Source organism: Anser anser (genome assembly GCF_964211835.1).
Source record: "Anser anser genome assembly, chromosome: 30".
Classification (NCBI taxonomy): domain Eukaryota; kingdom Metazoa; phylum Chordata; class Aves; order Anseriformes; family Anatidae; genus Anser; species Anser anser.
This window is the reverse complement of record NC_139751.1, coordinates 2763061-2767510: the sequence shown is the minus strand read 5'-3', so window position 1 is coordinate 2767510 and position 4450 is coordinate 2763061. Positions and strand designations below refer to the sequence as shown.

General features: G+C 66.9%; 1 long non-coding RNA gene across 1 annotated transcript; it reads left to right on the top strand.

Annotated features, from left to right (window-relative positions):
• The first annotated feature begins 2254 nt into the window (after nucleotides 1–2254).
• On the top strand, nucleotides 2255–3985 carry LOC310888114. The gene is made up of 2 exons (XR_014575823.1): nucleotides 2255–2960; nucleotides 3808–3985. It is a non-coding gene; the product is annotated as an uncharacterized lncRNA (long non-coding RNA).
• The last annotated feature ends 465 nt before the right edge of the window (nucleotides 3986–4450 follow it).

The following is a 4450-nucleotide window of genomic DNA, read 5'->3' as shown; positions in this document are numbered from 1 at the left end:
TCCTGGTGTCTGTCGGTTTGACGCGTGGCGCGGCCGCGCTCGGGGCCGGAGCGTGCTGCGGGGATGGAGCCGCGACGGACGGACGGACAGACGGACAGAGGGATGGATGTTGGTGCACCACGGCCGTGGGGAAAGCTGCTGCCGCCCGCTGCTCCCGGCCTGCCCCGGCTCCTCGTCCCCTCTCGCCTCCCCAGAGCCACCCTGCTGCCCCGGCCGGGGGCAGGACTCGGGGCTGGCACGCGGCGGTAGTGGAGCTGGAGCCACGGAGGTGCGTGAGGACAACAGGGGCAGTGCTTCCCTTTGCTGCTGGTGTGGGTGCCGGGAGCCGTGGGTGGTCAGGGAGCCGAGGGGGGGCGGACAGAGCTCTCCTGGTATCCAAGGCTTTGTCACGGCAGCTTCTCCGGGCTTCTGACCTCATCAAGCCGAGAACCAAAGCCGGGGGTGCCGGTGCTGTCCCCTTCCCGGAGCGGGGACGGGGACCTGGTGCCTGGCCACGTGTCCCACGCAGCCCTTCCCCGTGGCATGGGGCTGGGTCCAGCTTCTCCCCGTCCCCTCCCCTGGCCAGGGCTGAGCCTCCTTTGGCCATGGCACCGCAAGCCGGTGAGCTCCGCGCGGGGCCGCGTCCCCGGCCCGCTCCCAGGGCCGTGCGCGGGGGCTGTTGGTGGAGGCCGCTGCATCTTTCAAAGGCTGGGCTTTCCCCTCCTGGGTGCAGGGGAGAATCGTTCCAATCACACTGTGTTTAAAACACCACCTAATTTATTTTTCCTCTCCAAGCTGGGGGCTGCTCGTGACTAATTTGGGCTGAATAGGCGAAGAAAAAAAGCAGCGGGCACACAATGAGCGGGGGAAAGTGTGGGAAAGCGAGCGAAAGAAAAGGAGGGCCGGGGCTTGCAGCGTGAGAGCTGGTAACGCCGTGCAGTGCCCAAATTCAGCATGAAGTCACTTTTCACAGCAGACGCTTGGGCTGTAAATGCGAGTGGGACTATAGGTCAGGCCTGGGGGGGCCAGGGGCGGGAGCAGCGGTGGGGCTGTGCAGCGTGGGGGCCACGGAGGAGGTGGGGGCTCGGTGCGCGGGGGGCTCGGTCCCGAGCCGGTGCCAGCGCCGCTTCTCTCCGCGGCACCCGGCTCTGCTCCCCGCAGCCTCCCTGGGTGGGTTGGAAGCGTCTTTTGTTTAAATTCAGGGAAATGAGGGGACAAAAGAGTGCAGCCCGGCGTGTGCGGGGACGAGTGGAGGGGCTGCCCCCCACCTGTGCTGCCGTGGGGCCGGCGAGCCCCTGCGTGGGGCTGGGAGCGCGGGGCTGAGCCCGCGGCCGCGCCTCTCCGTGGGGCTGCAGGAGGGCTCCTGCGCCGCGCCAGGACCTCGCTTTCCCTCTCCGGACTCACCGGTTCTGTGCTCCTTGCCCCGAGGAACCCAAGCGCTGCCCTGCCTGAGCAGCGGCGAGGCACCGGGGCCAGTCGGTGCCGTCAGCCCCCCGAGGTTTCCCTGCTGCAGCGGTGGCTCCACGGATGCGTCCGCTGGGGGACAGGGAAGGATGGGGGACGCCCCACGTGGGGAACTCACCGCCCCGTGCCTGAGCATGGGATGCTTCAGGGACCTCAGGGACCCCGCAGTCCCGTCCCCGAGTGCCGTGGCCAAGGGCTGAGCCGCCCGGTCCCCCCGGTGCCGCCGCCGTGCCGTGCCCCGCGCCGGCATCTCCCCGGGACGTGGCGAGGTCGGTGGATCCCAGCCAAGCTCCCTGTTGATGGTTTAATTACTGTGAATGCTGCGTGCGGGCAGTCTTGTTAGGCGGTGGAGGGGAAGGTTAGGGGAGCCATATTATGTCATGGTGCAGCTGTGGGTGGTCGCCCGCACGTCCCTGTCCTAATTTGTCCCTCTCCCCCCCCGCCCCAGCCCTGCCCTGGGTTTCGGAACTAGGTCAGCCGGTGGCCGGGGAGCCACTGATGTGGGGTGCAGCCTCGGGGAGACGTGACCGGAACAAAGGCGCGCGCTCGTTAAACTCTTGACATCGTCCCCGAAACAAACAAACAAAGGGGGCCAAGACCTCGCGGTGGCCATGCGGGGGCAGCGGGCAGGTGGGGGTGTGGGGGGTGCCCCGGACCTCACCGCCACCGGCGTTTGGTGCCACACATCACGTCCCGGGCTCTGGTTTGGTTCCGGTGCCCTCGCGCAGGTCCTGGAGCCCTCCGGGGGCTTTATCCATGGGAAAGCCGGGTCCAGAGGAGGCTGGGTGGGTTCTTCCCCAGATCAGCGCAGGTTTGGTGCCCTGCGCATGGCCAGGACCTCAGCCCTGCCTGGAGCCTGCCCGCGGCTGGGCTGGGCTCGGGGGGTCTCCGATGGAGCAAGCAGAGCCGGGGAGCAGCAGGGCAGCGAGGATGGGGGCACACGGCAGCTGCCGAGCACGTCCCCAGGCCTTTGGGAAGGGACCTTGGCTCCGGCACAGGGAGCGCGAGAGCCGGGAAGTGGCGCAGCTCCACGGGGCCGCTGGGGCCTGGGACCTGGCCGACCCCGGGGCTCCGCGCTGGAGCCGAGCCCTCGAGCCTGGGCCCCGCTCGTGCCAAGAACCTCGCGGCTCCGTCCCGGCCCCGCGGCCAGCGACCCCGGCGCCCCCCCCAGCTGCGCACCCCTGTCCCCCCGCCGAGCCCAGCTGTAATTAGCTGCGACATTCTCGGCATACCTGCAGCTCCTAATGAGGCTCCATAAAGGCTGCCCAGCTCTGGTCTCCTCCGGCCACTTGTAAATCTCAGCTTTACAGCGTGGAGCAGAGGCAGTGGAGGCTGCCGGCGCCCACGTGCTCGGCGTCCCCTCCATGGGGCGAAGCCGCCGAGGAGCGGGGCTGGGGTGAGGAGAGGTCGGGGCTGCGCTGGCAGGATGGGGACGCTCTTCCCAGCCCGTTTGGATGGGTTCGAGGGCATTCGCGTGCTGCCCGGCTGGCTCTCAGCGTGGTTTTGGAAGCACAAAGGCAAATGTTTGTGGGGGGGCTTGGGGAGAGGGGGGGAGACGCACTTCTGGCACCAGGACCGAGCGGGGCGCGGGCGTTAGGGCGGATTTCTTCCCCGCTCATCCGCTGCTCCGCAGCCGGCAGCAGGGAGCGTGGGAAAAATGAGAAGCATCAGGAAACATATTTCCCGAGCCAGCCAAGGCTGGGGGCGCTGGATCGAGGCAGAGGCTCTCGAGGGAGGACATGGGGGGGCTGCGGGACGGGGCGCGCGGTGCCGGAGGGCTGCGGTGACGCAGGGACGCAGTATGGGGGCCGAGCCCGCCGGGGATGGGCGGGCAGCGGTGGTCCCGGCGTGGGGCAGGGAGGCGAGGACCTGGAGGACGGGGTCTCCTCATACCCCCCTGTGCCTCCACCAGCAAGTGGCACTGGGGGGGTGTGGGGGGCGATCCCTGCGCCCTGCAGGAAAATGGGGGCTGGGGGGGGGGTGCCCGCTTGGGCCCCCCTCTGCAGCACCCCTGGGTGCGAAGCTGGGGTCCTGGTGGGCACTTGGGTGCTGTGCAGAGGGGCGGTGGTGACAAGGAACCCAAGCGAAACGCGTTTCTCAGCAGTTTTCCCCTTTTTTTTTTTTTTTCCTCTCTTCTTTTTGGCTATATAAATTTTTTATTGTACAAAAAGTCTAAAAAAAAAAAAAAAAAAGGAAGGAACTGGGACAGAAGCAACGGTTAGCATACACACCAGAGACTAACGCAAGATACAAAACGAACGTGATTTATACAACACAGTAACTGAGACGATCACTGAGCTTTTTTTTTTTTTTGCCTTTCCTGTCGCTTCTCCCAAAATATTATTATTATTTTACTTTTTGCAGGGACGCCGGCGTGCCCGCTGCTTTCGGCTCCTGCTCGGCTGCGTCCGTGCGCGATTCTCCCATGGGTGAGCGGTGGCCACGCTGCATCCTCCTCCCAGGGGCGCAGCGTGCCCGTACGGAGGCTGAAGCCTGCCCGCGTGTCCCCCAGGGCGGAAAATAAACGGGCACTGCAAGTAAAGCCTCGGGTGTCGTCGTCCGGAGCCCCTGAGGTAGGCAAGAGCACGAGGAAGGGGCCTGAGCCCCGGCCAGGGGAACCTCGCGCCATCCCCATCCCCATCCCCAGGGGATTTGGTGGCACGGGGACAGGGAAAAACCGCGATGAGGAAGCGCAGGCGCGGGAGCACCTCAGCCGCGCGGCGCAGGGGATCCTGTACCAAGCCTCTCCTCCTTTCCTTTCCGTAGTGCAAATGGGCCCCTTGCCTGATGCGGGATTTTAAGCACAGAGGCTCTGCTCGCTCCCTGCCCTCCGGGCCAAGCCGAGCCTCCGGTGGCCACGGGACGGTAACGCCGGTGCCCGGGGCAGGCTGGCGGGGGGACGTGGCTGTCCCCAGGCGCCGCGGCACCGGCATTGGCTTGTGGCACCCGCGTTGGTTCGGCGGCAGGGCCGGGACCTCTGGGCACGTGGGAGCCCCCGGTGCGGGAC